At 38.9% G+C, this 17,031-nt stretch overlaps 1 pseudogene; it reads right to left on the bottom strand.

Moving 5' to 3' along the window:
• Positions 1 to 5,903: 5,903 nt before the first annotated feature.
• Positions 5,904 to 15,916, bottom strand: LOC129649421 (peptidyl-prolyl cis-trans isomerase FKBP2-like; annotated as a pseudogene).
• Positions 15,917 to 17,031: the final 1,115 nt, after the last annotated feature.

The following is a 17,031-nucleotide window of genomic DNA, read 5'->3' as shown; positions in this document are numbered from 1 at the left end:
AGGACTGATTTCCTTTAGGATGGACTGGTTGGATCTCCCTGCAGTCCAAGGGACTCTCAAGAGCCTTCTCCAACACCACAGTTCAAAAGCATCAATTCTTCAGCACTCAGTTTTCTTTATAGTCCAACTCTCACAAACATACATGACTACTGGAAAAACTATAGCTTTGACTAGACAGACACTTGTCAGCAAAGTAAAGTCTCTGCTATTTAATATGCTGTCTAGGTTGATATCAGCTTTTCTTCCAAGGAGTAAGTGTCTTTTAATTTCATGGCTACAGCCACCATCTGCAGTGATTTTGGAGCCCAAAAAAGGAGTCTGTCACTGTTTCCATTGTTTCCCCTTCTATTTGCCATGAAGTGATGGGACCAGATGCTATGATCTTAGTTTTCTGAATGCTGAGCTTTAAGCCAACTTTTTTACTCTCCTCTTTCATTTTCATCAAGAGGCTCTTTAGTGCCTCTTCACTTTCTGACATAAGGGTGAAATCATCGCATATTTGTAGTTATTGATATTTCTCCCAGCAGTCTTGATTCCAGTTTGTGCTTCATCCAGCCTAGTGTTTCTCATGATGTACTCTGCATATAAGTTAAATAAGCAGCGTGACAATATACAGCCTTGACGTACTCCTTTTCCTATTTGGAACCAGTCTGTTGTTCCATGTCCAGTTCTAACTGTTGCTTCTTGTCTTGCATACAGACTTCTCAGGAGGCAGGTCAGGTGGTTTGGTATTCCCATCTCTTGAAGAATTTTCCAGTTTGTTGTGATCCACACAGTCAAAGGATTTGGCATAGTCAATAAAACAGAAGTAGATGGTTTTTCTGGAACTCTCTTGCTTTTTTGATGATCCAGCAGATGTTGGCAATTTGATCTCTGGTTCCTCTGCCTTTTGTAAATCCAGCTTGAACATCTGGAATTTCACAGTTCACATACTGTTGAAGCCTGGCTTGGAGAATTTTGAGCATTACCTTACTAGCTTGTGAGATGAGTGCAATTGTGTGGTAGTTTGAGTATTCTTTGGCATTGCCTTTCTTTGAGATTGAAATGAAAAGTGACCTTTTCCAGTCCTATGGCCACTGCTGAGTTTTCCAAATTTGCTGGCATATTGAGTGCAACACTTTCACAGCATCATCTTTTAAGATTTGAAATAGCTCAACTGGAATTCCATCACCTCCACTAGCTTTTTTTGTAGTGATGCTTCCTAAGGCCCACTTGACTTCACATTCCAGGGTGTCTGGCTCCAGGTGAATGATCATACCATCATGATTATCTGGGTCATGAAGATCTTTTTGTATAGTTCTTCTGTGTATTCTTGCCATCTCTTCTTAATCTTCTGCTTCTGTTAGGTCCATACCATTTTTGTCCTTTATTGTGCCCATCTTTGCATGAAATGTTCCATTGGTATCTCTAATTTTCTTGAAGAGATCTCTAGTCTTTCCCATTCTATTGTTTTCCTCTATTTCTTTGCATTGATCACCAAGGAAGGCTTTCTTATTTCTCCTTGCTATTCTTTGGAACTCTGCATTCAAATGGGTAGATCTTTCCTTTTCTCCTTTGCCTTTCGCTTCTCTTCTTTACTCAGCTATTTGTAAGGCCTTCTCAGACAACTATTTTGCCTTTTTGCATTTCTTTTTCTTTGGAATGGTCTTGATCAAATCAAGATTATCTAAGCCATTTCTCCTACCCTTTCTGCTTTTCTTTGTGTATCAACGTCAACTTCTGTCTATAGACCAACTTTCAAATTCCTCTCCATGCACATAGACACACGAGCTATTGTTCAAGCACCAGTAATTGTTGAAGATAATCCCAGGAGATAATCGGAGTCAGATAAATCCAATCATTTCTAGCCATGGGCAAGGGCCACAGGACTTACCTCTGTGAGTGGAGATTGCAGTACTCACCAGAGGAACCTACTATGGGAAAAGCCTGTCTACCCTTAACAACTTGGGAAACTAGACTGGTACTGATGCAGTCTATGAAAGCAGGGAGTTCATGACAGGGTAAAAATAGGGATGGAGGATGATAACTTCACTTTTGGACATGCTCAATAGAGATGTTCACAGATCACCCAAATATACTTAGGAAATAAATGATTGTAAAGTCTGGAGTTCAGCATGAGAATTTGGACTAGAAATCCAGGCTTAAGACAGTCAGCATTAAAAGTGTTTGAAGCTATGGGTAAGTGAGAAAAAAAAAAAAATGCTAGTTCAAGACAGAACCCCAGAAAATAGAAAATACAGAATAAACACAGTAAGAGGAAACACTAAAAGAGACTGAAGAACACTGCTGAAAGGACTGGTGAAAAGAAAGAAACAACACAGTAAAAATCATGAAAGAAAATAAAGTGGTTAATTCTACTGGACAAGATAAACTCTGAAAATCTCCCAGCTGGCTATGGCCCCAAGGTTCTGATGATGGACATCAGAGTGAAGGAAAAATCTAAATGACAAGGAGTTTAGAGGTTAGGAAATGAATTTCTCATGATTTAATACTTCTGTAGCCACTCATGGAATAGCAAGGTGACAAGCATTGGTGAAATTAAACGGAAGGAATAAGTTCATGTGCTTTTGATTCACAATTCTTCAGCAAATCTGTACTGTATAGAGTAACTTGGACTAACTTAGTTAACTGGGGACACTTATAAAGGCCCAATCTCAGGTTTTACTCTGAATTCACAGAACAAATCCTAGAGCTCCCTCTTGGGGTTGGCAACTCTTGTATATTCCTCATCTTGCAAATATTAAAAGGATCAGCAAACTGCGGCCCTGTGGCTGCATCTGGTCTTCTGCCTCTTTTCATATGGCCTGTGAACTAAGGATGTTTTTTTCACATTTTTCAATGTTTGGAAAAAAAAAGGAAAGAATTATGTGATATAAAATTTATATGACATTCAAATTTCAATGTCATTAAACACATTTTCATTGGAAGACAGTGTTCATCTGTTTCAAAATAAATGCTTTCATGCTACAACAGCAGAGCTGAGCAGCAGTGACAGAGGGTATATAGCCTGCAAAGCCTGAAATATTTACATCTAGTCTTTTTCAGAAAACATTGTGGAGCCCTATTCTAGAAGATTGGACAGGGTGGTCCTGAACTGAACTGAACAATGTATGAATACCAATTTCCCTTCAACTCTTTAAATGTTGTCATTATAATAAATGAGGACAGTCTTATATTAATCTGTATTTCTCTGAATACTACTGAGTTCACACATCTTTTCAAATGTTTGACCACGATTTGCACTTTTCCTTTTGTGAATTACTTGATATTTTTTACCCATTTTTCTATTGCATTGACTTGATTTTTTTAAGATTAATTTGTGGGTAATAAATATTATATTATTATATAACATATTATATACTACATATCAATATATACTTTGTATTATATAGTATAATAATAGTATACATGTTATTGCATAAATATACTACATCTATATTATTGCATATTTTCAATATATTGGTATGACACATATATATTGAAGTAATGTTTATGTATATGCACACATAAATATTCTCTTTGAGTATTATCAGATATGTAACAGGAACTATTTTTTTTTTCTTTTTTTTGGTGAGTCACAGATTTTATTCTTTCCTTATAATTATTTTTTAACTTTTTATTTTGTACTGGGGTATATAGCAAATTAACAATGTTGTGATAGTTTCAGGTGGACAGTGAAGGGACTCAGCCACACTCACACATATATCTATTCTCCTCCAAACTCCCTGCCTCTCCAGGCTGCCACTTGAGCAGAGTTCTGTAATGGGAACTATTAATCTTTGATCAGGGCAGCCTGGTGTTGGGAGTGATTAAATGCTGGGTCTTCAGAATTAGACCTGAGTCTCAGCTCAGATGTCTCAGCTCAGGTGCTTCCTTGGCAAAACACTTAATCTCCTGAAACTTAGGTTTTCTTATTTGTTAAGTAGGAAGAAAGACATGCGCTCACTAGGTTGTCTTAGCTAAGTGTGGGGCCATGAAGCATTCAGTAAATGGTAACACTTAGCATTATTAGTTTTTTAAATTGAGATATAATTCACATACCATAAAGTGTACAGGTCAGTAACTTTTACTCACAAGTTTGTACAACCATCACCATCATCTAATACCAGAACAGTTTCATCATCCCCGAAAGAAATCCTTTCTCCATCACAACCCACCTCCCATACCCCTTCCCCTGGTAACCCCTAATCACTTTCTACTTCTGTGGATTTGCCTATTTTGGACATTCCATGTAAGTGGGATGATACAATATGTGGCCTTTGTGCCTGACATCTTTCATTTAGCATACTGTAACAAGGTTCATCCATACTATAGAAGGTTTCAGCATTTTATTCATTTTTATTCTGAATAATAACCCATTATATTGATATACCACGTTTGATTTATTCATTCATCAGCTGATAGACATTTGGGATGTTTCCACTTTTGGCTATTATGAATCATGCTGCTATAAATAGTCAGGTTCAAGTTTTTGTGTGGACCTGTATTTACAATTCTTTTAGGTATATACCAAGGAGTGGAACTGCTAGAACACTATGTTTAATTTTCTGGAACCCCCAAACTGTTTTCCTTAGCAGCTGTACCATTTAACATTCTCATCAACAGTACATGAGAGTTTCAATTTCTTCACTCCTTTGCAAATCCTTGTTATTGCCTGATTTTTTATTACAGTGATTCTAGTGATTATGAACTGATACATCATTTTGGTTCTGATTTCCCTAATGATAAATGATTAATATATATTACCCCAAAAAGCACACCTTTTCATGTGCTTATTGGCCATCTTTATTTCTTCTTTAGAGAAATGCCTATTCAAATATTTTTCCCAATTTTTAATTGGTGTCTTTTTCAGATATATAGTTCACAAGTATTTTCTCCCAGAAAAGAGTTGTCTTTTTATTTTCTTGATAGTGTCCTTTAAAGTATAAACGTTTTTAATGATACAGTCCAATTGATCTATTTTTTTTTTCTTTAGTTAGTTAAGCTTTAGGTGTCATATTCCTAAGTATTTCAATCTTTTTGATGCTATTATAAATGGAATTGTTTTCTTAATTTTATTTTCAGTTCATCACTAGTATATCGAAATATAACTGATTTTTGTATATTGATCTTGTGTCTTGCAACCTTGCTAAACTCATTTATTAGCTCTAATACCGTGTGTATATGTGTATTTCTTAGGATTTTCTAGGTACGAGAACATGTTATCTGCAAACAGAGGTAGATTTACCTCTTCCTTTCTCATCTAGATGCCTTTTCTTTCATTTTCTTACCTAACTGCCTCAGCTAGAATCTCCAGTAGTACAATGTTGAACGGATATGGTGAAAGCAAGCATCATTGTTTTGTTTGTGATCTTACAGGGAAAGCATCCAGTCTTTCACAATGATGTATGATATTAACTGTGGGTTTTTCATAAATGCCCTTTATCAGGTTGAGGAAGTTTCTTTATATCCCTAGTTTGCTGAAAGTTTTTATCTTAGGAAGGTATTGTATTTTGTCAAATGCTCTTTCGGCATCTATAGAGATGATCATATGTGGCTTTTGTCTTTTATTCTATTAATATGGTGTATATATTAGTTGGCTAGGGCTGCCATAACAAATTACCATGGACTGAGTGACTTAAAAAACAGAAATTTTTCTCATACTTCTGGAGGCTAGACACCTGAGATCAAGCTGTTGACAGGGTTGGTTTCTTCTGAGGCCTTTCTCCCTCCCTGGCTTGCAGATGGCCATCTTCTCCCTGTGTCTTCCCATGTCTTCCTAATCTCTTTTTACAAGAACCCAGTCATATTGGATTAGGACCCGCCCTAATGAACTCATTTTAATTTAATTACCCCATTCAAAGACCTGATCTCCAAATACAGTCACATACATGAAGTCCTAGGGGTTAAGACTTCAATATATGAACTTTGAGTTCATATACCATTCAGCCCATAACAGTGTATTTCACAGACTGTTTTTGGGGAGGAGGGGGTTAAGGTTTTTTTCTTTCTTTAAACAGCCTGGTCCCTGATGGGGGCCTCTCCATCTTCCCTCTCCAGTTTAGCTACAGTTCTGAACATTGCTGGATTTTGAGCAGCTCCACCTAGAACACCAAGGTTGCACCACTTGGAATCTTTGGGGGAGCTCCCTGTGCTCCATAACCCAGCTCTGATGGAATCACCAGCTTCTGCTTTTCCCCTCACACATCCCTAGCAGCCTCTGGTCCCAGCCCTTGATGAGCTGGCCTGTGCCCAGAGAGAAGACAAATGGTTGGTTCCGGGGCAGGGTGCTGTTAAACGCCATTCCATCTTCTAGCTTTCCCTTGCAGTACCTGTGCAGGATGTACCTTTTGCACTATTTGATGAGACAGTGGTCTACTCGTTTCTTGACTCTGATCTGCAGCTTCTGGGGAGGCCACCTCAGCCAGGGTACGGCCCCCCTTTGCTCACCACCTGCCCTTCCGACCCTCCCAGTCCCCAGCTTTGCTCGTCAATTCCCACCCATCCCCTTCTGCAAAGTCCAGACCCTATCTGGCTACAGAGCGGCTGCCCCAACCAGGAGTTGGGGGGACCCCCATTCACACCACATCCAGTTCCTTCCCGCCTAGTACACCCACATATCTGTGGCTGTTGCAGGGGATCAGCCCCAAGGCACCCACGTGTCTCCACTAGGTGGTTCCAGGGAGCCCCAGTCCTCCAGGGGTACACTCCAGGCTGGCCCTGTGCCTCCTCCTCAATCGCTGCCCCAACTTTGCACCCTCTGGGGCCTGCGAGACACCCAGACTGGTCCCCTGTTGGCCACAGATTGATTTTTACATGCTGAGCCAACTTTGTATTCCTGGAATAAATTCCACTTGATCATGAGATCACTTAATTCTTTCTATATGTTGCTGGATTTAGTTTGCTAGTATTTTGTTGAGGATTTCTATAAGCAGCTACTAACAATATTATGGTCTTTATTCCCACCATTCAAAGTATATTTATATGTGCTATTTCACTTAATTGCATGAGGTGAGTAGTCCAGTCATATTCACACTAAAGTAAACTGAGGCTCAGGAAAGTGAAGTGATTTTCCCCTAATTGTAAATTTGCAGTAGTACTTAGTACACATTGAAACCACAACTACAGATGAGAAGAACATTAGGGAGATGAAAGAAAGGAGGATTTGGTGATAACAAAGAGAAATTTTGTTCGGCTAGAAGTTTACGGGGTCAGTTTGAATGGCATCCATGATCTCGATGACATAAGAATTGAGGTCATCTGCTGATGTGCACAATAAGAGTAAATAGACTTGTGGTTTCAATTCATGCATATTATTAAACCAAGTAGGGGTGACAATTCTCATTAATTTCGAGATCATGATTTGGCCAGATAAACTGGAAGGGGAATAAACCAAAAAATTGATGATAGGGCTTTGACTGTATCAGTATCAGTGTATACTGCAACTTAGATTCCTTCTTTCTTGAGAAACTTCTCTCCAAGTAAACTATCAACTCATACCCTCCCCTCTAAGCCTTAGTGTAGCTATACAGTGATGTACCATGACTCCTCAGTCAATGGATACTGAGTTCAAATTCTACCTCTGGCCCCAGTGGATTGTGTGACTTTGCAAGTCATTTAATATATGCAAGACTTTCAGTTCAGCTCAGTTGCTCAGTAATATCTGACTCTTTGAGACTCCATGGACTGCAGCACACCAGGCTTCCCTGTCCATCACCAACTCCCAGAGCTTACTTAAACTCATGTCCATCGAATTGGTGATGCCATCCAACCATCTTATCCTCTGTCATCCCCTTCTCCTCCTACCTTCACTCTTTGCCAGCATCAGGATCTTTTCCAAGTAGTCAGCTCTCCGCATCAGGTGGTCAAAGTATTGGAGCCTCAGCTTCAGCATCAGTCCTTCCAATGAATATTCAGGACTGATTTCCTTTAGGATGGACTAGTTTGATCTTCTTGCTGTCCAAGGGACTCTCAAGAGACTTCTTCAACACCACAGTTCAAAAGCATCAATTCTTCACTGCTCAGCTTGCTTTATACATCCATATAGGACTACTGGAAAAATCATAGCTTTGACTAGACGGACCTTTGTTGGCAAAGTAATGTCTCTGCTTTTTAATATGCTGTCTAGGTTGGTCATAGCTTTTCTTCCAAGGAGCGTCTTTTAATTTCATGGCTGCAGTCACCATCTGCAGTGATTTTGGAGCCTAAAAAATTAAAGTCTGTCACTGTTTTCATTGTTTCCCCATCTATTTGTCATGAAGTGATGGGACCGGATGCCATGATCTTCTTTTTTTGAATATTGTGTTTTAAGCCAGTTTTTCTCTTTCACCAAATGAGGGAATTGAATTAGATGTTTTCTAAGCTACCTTTCCAGTTTTAGGACTCTATTAATTTAGTGAATAAGCAGAGTGGTGATTCAGTTGACTAAAAATTTTCAAACAGCATGGATGAGGAATTCACTAGGGGTAGATAAGGAATTACTGAAGAGCAATGAAGCCTGGTGGAGAACAGGGAGCAGGTAAGCTAGGGAGGGTAGAAAGTGAAAGTGAGAAAGTAAACATTGGGGTGGGGGAGGCTACCCAGAGTTAGGGATGTCATGGGGCATATTACACAGGCTACTGGAATCTAGGTAGTTAAGTCATTAAAAACTGTTTTAATTAAATATAACTAAAGAAGGACTTCCCTGGTGGTCCAATGGCTAAGACTCCATGCTCTCAATGCAGGAGGACTGGGTTCAATCCCTGGTCAGGGAATTAGATTCCACAGGCCACAACTAAGAGTTTGCATGCTGCAATTAAGATCCAGTGAGCCAAATAAATTAAATAAATAAATACATTTTAAATATAACTAAAGAAATTAAAAATCCAGATCAGAGAGTCCAGGCTGGGACAGAAGACAGATAAACCCCACTACCTATTTTTACATCAGGATCACAATATTATTTATCTCATTTACTGGATGATGTAGTGAAGAGCAAGGACCTTACCCATAAGCTCCTTCAGCAAAGTTCCAGAAGCCCTGCCCCAAGAGCTTCTTACTTCATTCACAGGTCACATTTCATTTCTCTGAATGTCACATGACACTTCATAATAATCTGGTTCATAGAAAGCAATGTTCTGATAATGAAAAAATAATGGTTTCTGTATAGCAGAAAGTAACACAACATTGTAAATCAACCATACTCCAATAAAAATGTAAAAAACACATCAATTTTTCCTTTTCATACAAGTTTTGAACTACTTTAAAATTCTCTTTAATGCAAATAAAATGCACTCTTATTGTAAAAAATTCTAACATGCACATACATAATGTAGATAGTGACAATCCCATTCCTTTTCCTATTGTCTCCTCCAAGTCAAGCTTTCTCTCTATACACTAATGTAATATTATTTACAAAAAATGGAATCATGAACACTGTTTTGCAAATTGTCTTTTTGTTTTCTTTTTTCTTTTAAATTACTTAATTTAATTATTAATTTTAATTAGAGGTTAATTACTTTACAATATTGTGGCAGTTTTCGCCATACATCGACATGAATTTTTGCTAACCAACCCCTATAATCCAGGTATTTTTTCATGTCACAGAATACACATCTGCTTTATCCATTTTGACAGCTACAGGGGAGTCCATCATATCACAATATCATAATTTATGCCATTCCTATTGATGGGCATTTACCTTGTTTCCAATTTTTGGATATGTAAACAATACTGCAGTGAACATCCTTGTATATATTTGCATATTTGGGTAAATGTTTCTAAATAATACCTTCTTAAAACTAACTGCTTCAATAAAAAGTTAGGTGTACAAATGTAAATTTTAAAAGTAAGATTGCTGGCTCAAAGAGTATTTTAGTAGACAGTGCCAAATTATCCTCCAAAATGTTGAACCAATTTATAATCTCACCAGTGTACGAAAGCAGATGTTTCCTCACTCTCTAGCTAGCACTGGGCAGTCTTTTTGTTTTTTAAAAAAATCTTTCTCATCTTATATAGATGGAGATGTCAGATTTAGCAAGTAAAAAGTAGAATGTCTAGATAAATTTGAATTCAGATAAAAGATCAACCATCTTCATCTGTGAACTGGCTTCCACGTCTGGTCTCTCCTTTGGTATCATCAGTGATCGTCTTCTCTGATTATCAACACTTATTGTAGACATTTTTCTCATCCTAAATGGATGAGAAAACTTGCTATTTAAATTTACATATTCTTAAGACTTAGTGGGATCAAGGGAACTTCCCTGGCAGTCCAGCAATTAAAACTGTGCTTTTCAATGCAGGGGACTCAGGTTTGATTGCTGGTCTTGGAATAAAGATCCCATGCCACATGGTGCAGCCCCCGCCCCCCTCCCCCCAAATCTAGTAGGACTTAGTGAGAGCAGGTATAAGTATAGGCCACTTTCACGTCCTCTTTAGTGCACTACCTGTTTTCATATTTGTTCCTTTTGCCAGTGGTTTATTTGTCTTCCTTAATGATTTCTAAGAATGTTTTTATCATTAAGGAATTAGACACATATATAACTGTTTTCCTTTTAACTATTTTTGTTTTATCCCCCATCTAGAAGTACTGTGTGTACCAGTTAATCAAGCCAAATCACTATGAACAAATGTGTGTGCTCAGCTCTGTCCAACTCTTTGAGACTCCATGGACTAGCCCGCCAGGCTCCTCTGTCCATGAGATTTCCCAGGCAAGAATACTGGAGTGGTTGCCATTTCCTCCTCCAGGGGATCTTCCTGACCCAGAGTCTTCTGTGTTTCCTACATTGGCAGGTGGATTCTTTACCACTGAGCCACCTGGGAAGTTATACTACTGTGACAGTTTCTCAAATCACTTGGATGTTTTGTATAAATACAAATTCCTACGTCTACAATGGGTTCTAGATGTAGTCAATCAAATTTCTGGGAATAAAACTTGGGACTCTGTACTTAAAAACCTCTGTTGGGGGGTTTCTTTCTATCTCCTTCTTTTCTTTTTCCCTTCTTCCTTACTTCCTACCCATCCTTCCAGACTTTTATTTAGAGATCAAGAGTAAAAAATTTTCGAGAATTATTAAAATTAAAATAGAGGCAAACATACAAACAATGTGATCAGAAGCTATATCTTTCTGAGAGAGTGCACTGTGATTAAAATGACTATTCTTTATCAGTTCTTGACTTTAGGGAGAAGAAGAAAAATTTTTTAACTTTTCCCCCCCTAACATTAAAGAAGTTCCTATTATTATGGAAAATTTTAAGCACTTATAAAAGTACAGAGAGTAATTCCCATATCCCATTGCCCAACCTCAGAAATGATCAACATATGGTCTATCTTGCTTTACCTATGTGCCCTATTCCCCTCTACCATCTCCCATTTCCCCAGATTCAAAGCACATCCCAAGAGATTCCTAAACTCATTTGAGATCCAGAACTTCAGGATTTCAGGTTTCCGATTGTGTTTTACAAGTTCTTTCCAGAAAAATATTTACTCATGTTTTTTCTAGCTAGTCCCTGTATAATCTCATTTTCTCTGGTTTCAACCTTAAGAATTTGAAGTCTACAACTTTTTTTTCTTTTTTTTAATCCAAAGACAAAAATCAGCTGGGAACATGTGGGGTAATGCTAAGGAGTAAGTACCTGAAATGTCCTCTACTAGAGATTTCAAATACCTCTTTGATATTCCATCAAACAGGACTTAACACCACAATTTTCTTAGATTTTCTTTAGTTCAGTTCAGTTCAGTCGCTCAGTTGTGTCCGACTGTTTGCAAGCCCATGAATTGCAGCACGCCAGGCCTCCCTGTCCATCACCAACTTCCGGAGTTCACCCAAACTCATGTCCATTGAGTCGGTGATGCCATCCAGCCATCTGTTCCTCTGTCGTCCCTTCTCCTCCTGCCCCCAATCCCTCCCAGCATCAGAGTCTTTTCCAATGAGTCAACTCTTTACATGAGGTGGCCAAAGTACTGGAGTTTCAGCTTTAGCATCAGTCCTTCCAAAGAAATCCCAGGACTGATCTCCTTCAGAATGGACTGGTTGGATCTCCTTGCAGTCCAAGGGACTCTCAAGAGTCTTTTCCAACACCACAGTTCAAAAGCATCAATTCTTCGGTGCTCAGCTTTCTTCACAGCCCAACTCTCACATCCATACATGACCACTGGAAAAACCATAGCCTTGACTAGACAGACCTTTGTTGGCAAAGTAATGTCTCTGCTTTTCAATATGCTATCAAGATTGGTCATAACTTTCCTTCCAAGGAGTAAGCGTCTTTTAATTTCATGGCTGCAACCACCATCTGCAGTGATTTTGGAGACCAAAAAAATAAAATCTGACACTGTTTCCACTGTTTCCCCATCTACTTCCCATGAAGTGATGGGACCAGATGGCATGATCTTCGTTTTCTGAATGTTGAGCTTTAAGCCACCTTTTTCACTCTCCTCTTTCACTTTCATCAAGAGGCTTTTTAGTTTCTCTTCACTTTCTGCCATGGGGGTGATGTCATCTGCATATCTGAGGTTATTGATATTTCTCCCAGCAATCTTGATTCCAGCTTGTGCTTCATCCAGCCCAGTGTTTCTCATGATGTACTCTGCATATAAGTTAAATAAGCAGGGTGACAATATACAGCCTTGACGTATTCCTTTTCCTATTTGGAATGAGTCTGTTGTTCCATGTCCAGTTCTAACTGTTGCTTCCTGACCTGCATACAGATTTCTCAAGAGGCAGGTCAGGTGGTCTGGTATTCCCATCTCTTTCAGAATTTTCCAGTTGATTGTGATCCACACAGTCAAAGGCTTTGGCATAGTCAAGAAAGCAGAAGTAGGTGTTTTTCTGTAACTCTCTTCCTTTTTCGATGATCCAGCGGATGTTGGCAATTTGATCTCTGGTTACTCTGCCTTTTCTAAAACCAGCTTGAACATCAGGAAGTTCACGGTTCATGTATTGCTGAAGACTGGCTTGGAGAATTTTGAGCATTACTTTACTAGTGTGTGAGATGAGTGCAATTGTGTGGTAGTTTGAGCATTCTTTGGCATTGCCTTTCTTTGGGATTGGAATGAAAACTGACCTTTTCCAGTCCTGTGGCCACTGCTGAGGTTTCCAAATTTGCTGGCATATTGAGTGCAGCACTTTCACAGCATCATCTTTAGGATTTGGAATAGCTCCACTGGAATTCCATCACCTCCACTAGCTTTGTTCGTAGTGATGCTTTCTAAGGTCCACTTGACTTCACATTCCAGGATGTCTGGCTCTAGGTGAGTGATCTCACCATAGTGATTATCTGGATTGTCAAGATTTTTTTTGTACAATTCTTCTGTGTATTCTTGCCACCTCTTCTTAATATCTTCTGCTTCTTTAGGTCCATACCATTTCTGTCCTTTATCAAGCCCATCTTTGCATGAAATGTTCCCTTGGTATCTCTAATTTTCTTGAAGAGAGTCTTTCCCAACAGATGGAGTCTTTCCCATCTGTTGTTTTCCTCTATTTCTTTGCATTGATCACTGAGGAAGGCTTTCTTATCTCTTTGCTATTCTTTGGAACTCTGCATTCAGATGCTTATATCCTTCCTTTTCTCCTTTGCTTTTCACTTTTCTTTTCACAGCTATTTGTAAGGCCTCCCCAGACAGCTATTTTGCTTTTTAGCATTTCTTTTCCAAAGGGATGGTCTTGATCCTTGTCTCCTGTACAATGTCACGAACCTCCATCCATGGTTCATCAGGCACTCTATCAGATCTAGTCCCTTAAATCTATTTCTCACTTCCATTGTATAATCCTAAGGGATTTTATTTAGGTCATACCTGAATGGTCTAGTGGTTTTCCCTACTTTCTTCAATTTCAGTCTGAATTTGGCAATAAGGAGTTCATGATCTGAGCCACAGTCAGCTCCCAGTCTTGTTTTTGCTGACTGTATAGAGCTTCTCCATCTTTGGCTACAAAGAATACAATCAATCTGATTTCGGTGTTGACCATCTGGTGATGTCCATGTGTAGAGTCTTCTTTTTTGTTGTTGGATGAGGGTGTTTGTTATGACCAGTGCATTTTCTTGGCAAAACTCTATTAGCCTTTGCCCTGCTTCATTCCGTATTCCAAGGCCGAATTTGCCTGTTACCCCAGGTGTTTCTTGACTTCCTACTTTTGCATTCCAGTCTCCTATAATGAAAAAGACATCTTTTTTGGGTGTTAGTTCTAAAAGGTCTTGTAGGTCTTCATAGAACTGTCCAACTTCAGCTTCTTCAGTGTTACTGGTTGGGGCATAGACTTGGATTACTGTGATATTGAATGGTTTGCCTTGGAAATGAACAGAGATCAATCTGTCGTTTTTGAGATTCATCCAAGTACTGTATTTAGGATTCTCTTGTTGACCATGATGGCTATTCCATTTCTTCTAAGGGATTTCTTAGATTTTCTTACATGTTACTAATTTTAAACACCAGAATTTTCTTACCTGTTTCTTATCTCAGTTTCACATTCGTGCCACCTGATGTTCATAAAGTCTTAAATTACTCCATTTAGTAAAGAAAGGAGATTTGAGGAGTATTTAGGCATAAGCCTCAAACAATTAAAAATGCTGAGACTGAATATGAGAAGTATTATTGAGGCAGAAAGATGGTCTGAGTCTCATTGTTGAGTCAGCATCTAGCTACAGTCCCTTAATCTCCTACCTATAAAATATGGATAGCAGCGCCTACCACACTTCTTAGAACAATGAGACTTATACTTTGATCTTTAAAGAAGTGAGCTGCCTAATTAGATGTTTCAAGTATTCTTCATGTTTATCTCAATGAATTAATCTTTGGTGGGCTTCCCTGATACCTTGGTTGGTAAAGAATCTGCCTGCAAGGCAGGACACACCGGTTTGATTCCTGGGTTGGGAAGATCCCCTGGAGAAGGGATAGGCTACCCACTCCACTGTTTTGGGGCTTCCCTTGTGGCTAAGTTGGTAAAGAATCCACCTGCAATGCAGGAGACCTGGGTTTGATCCCTGGGTTGGGAATATCCCCTGGAGAAGGGAAAGGCTACCCACTCCAGTATTCCGGCCTGGAGAATTCCATAGACTGTATAGTCCATGGGGTCGCAAAGAGTTGGACATGACTGAGTGACTTTCACTTTAATCTTTGGTAAATATTCTCTTCTATTTGTAGAAGAATGAGGAAGTAGAAATCAAGACATGGTAGAATATTTTTAAAGTTTTTATCATTCTAAACAGAATTTGCTACTTAAATGTTTAAAAAATATTTTGAAATAAAATTCACATAGTACTCACTGAAATCATTGTAAAAATGTACAATTGAGGATTTAATATATGCACAAGATTGTGCAATCATCATCACTAATTCCAGAAAACTTCATCATCCCAAATTGGAAATCCCCTTCACATCACCTGGCAACATCGAATCAACTGTTTTTTGTTTAACAAATTTGCCTACTCTGGACATTTCATATCAATGGAATCATAGAGTATGTGGCTTCTGTCTGGCTTCTTTCACTTGGCATATGTTTTCAAGATTCGTTCATTCTGTAGCACAATCAGTACTTATTTCCTTCTTCTGAATGAACACTATTCCATGGTTTAGATATACTATTTTTACTCATTCATTCATCAGTTAATGAATACATGTGTTGCTTCCTATTTGACTATCATAAAGAATTCTGCCATGAACACACATGTACATTCAAGTTTTCATGTTAATGTTTTCATTTCTCTTTGGTACACATCTAGGAGTGTAACTGCTGGGTCATTAGAGTAACCAATCTTAACTCCTTGAGATATAGCCAAACTATTTTTCAAAGTGGCTGCACCATTTTACATTACTGTCAGTGATGTATGAGTTTCATAATTTCTTCATATCCTCACCAACTTGCTTTTGGTTTTGTTTAAAATTATAGACATCCTGGTGGGTGTAAAATGGTCTCTTGTTGCGGTTTGGCTTTGCATTTACGTAATGACCAATGATGCTGGGCATCCCTTCATGTACTTACTGCTAAGTCGCTTCAGTCGTGTCCGACCCTGTGTGACCCCATAGACGGCAGCCCACCAGGCTCCGCCGTCCCTGGGATTCTCCAGGCAAGAACACTGGAGTGGGTTGCCATTTCCTTCTCCAATGCATGAAAGTGAAAAGTGAAAGTGAAGTCGCTCAGTCGTGTCCGACTCTTAGTGACCCCATGGACTGCAGCCTACCAGGTTCCTCTGTCCATGGGATTTTCCAGGCAAGAGTACTGGAGTGGGGTGCCATTGCCTTCTCTGCATGTACTTACTAGCCATTTGTATTTCTTTGGATAAATGTCAATTTAATCCTTTGTTCCTTCAAAAACTGGGTTGTTCTTATTATTTTGATTATAAGGATTCTTTGCATACTTATGGAAGATCTTACTTTAAGCCAAAACAGAAATAAGACCTGACAAAGGGCTAGATCGACTCATGATTATGTATTTTAAACTCTTGTATTCATCTATGCATAAAGTCAGAATTACCTCTATGACCTTTAGCTTTATGAATACATTCTTAGGGGCTAATCTAATGGAATAATGGAGGGATGATCTCCCATGTCAGGGTTCAAGTAGAATGGGACTTTCCCATTCTTTTTTCTGATCTATCCTCAAGCCTACGCCACACTGTGGGCATTGGGCTAGAGGTAGGGTAAAGTTGAATGATGCCTGGCATAACTAGAAGTGCCATCTCCAACACCCCCAACCAGATCCCCTGGCAGAAATTTCAGACCACAGAGAGTTTTGCATACCTCCATAATGTTTATAAATGTCACAACCTAAAAAAATAAAGCAATAAGGTAAAAAAGTAACCAGTCCACCAAGGCAGATAGATTAAAAGTATCTTAAAGTACTAGTGCCTAGTTATCCCTCTCTAGAAGCTAAAGAATCTGCATTAGGCACAGGCATAGCTTCCATTTTTAGGAACTTGTAACATATTAGTATTACGTTTTCCAAATACTTTCCTACTTACTGTTGTTCCTAGGTTGCCAAGATGGGTTAGCCAAAAAGGCCTTAAAAATTAAGTACCACTAGTGTTCAAATTAGATGACTCAGAAGTACAGGGCTGGGATGTCCCTGGTGGTCCAGCGGC

Source organism: Bubalus kerabau, chromosome 1 (assembly GCF_029407905.1).
Source record: "Bubalus kerabau isolate K-KA32 ecotype Philippines breed swamp buffalo chromosome 1, PCC_UOA_SB_1v2, whole genome shotgun sequence".
In the NCBI taxonomy this organism is placed as follows: domain Eukaryota; kingdom Metazoa; phylum Chordata; class Mammalia; order Artiodactyla; family Bovidae; genus Bubalus; species Bubalus kerabau.
Note: the sequence above shows the minus strand (reverse complement) of the source record. Positions and strands in the feature narration are given on the sequence as shown.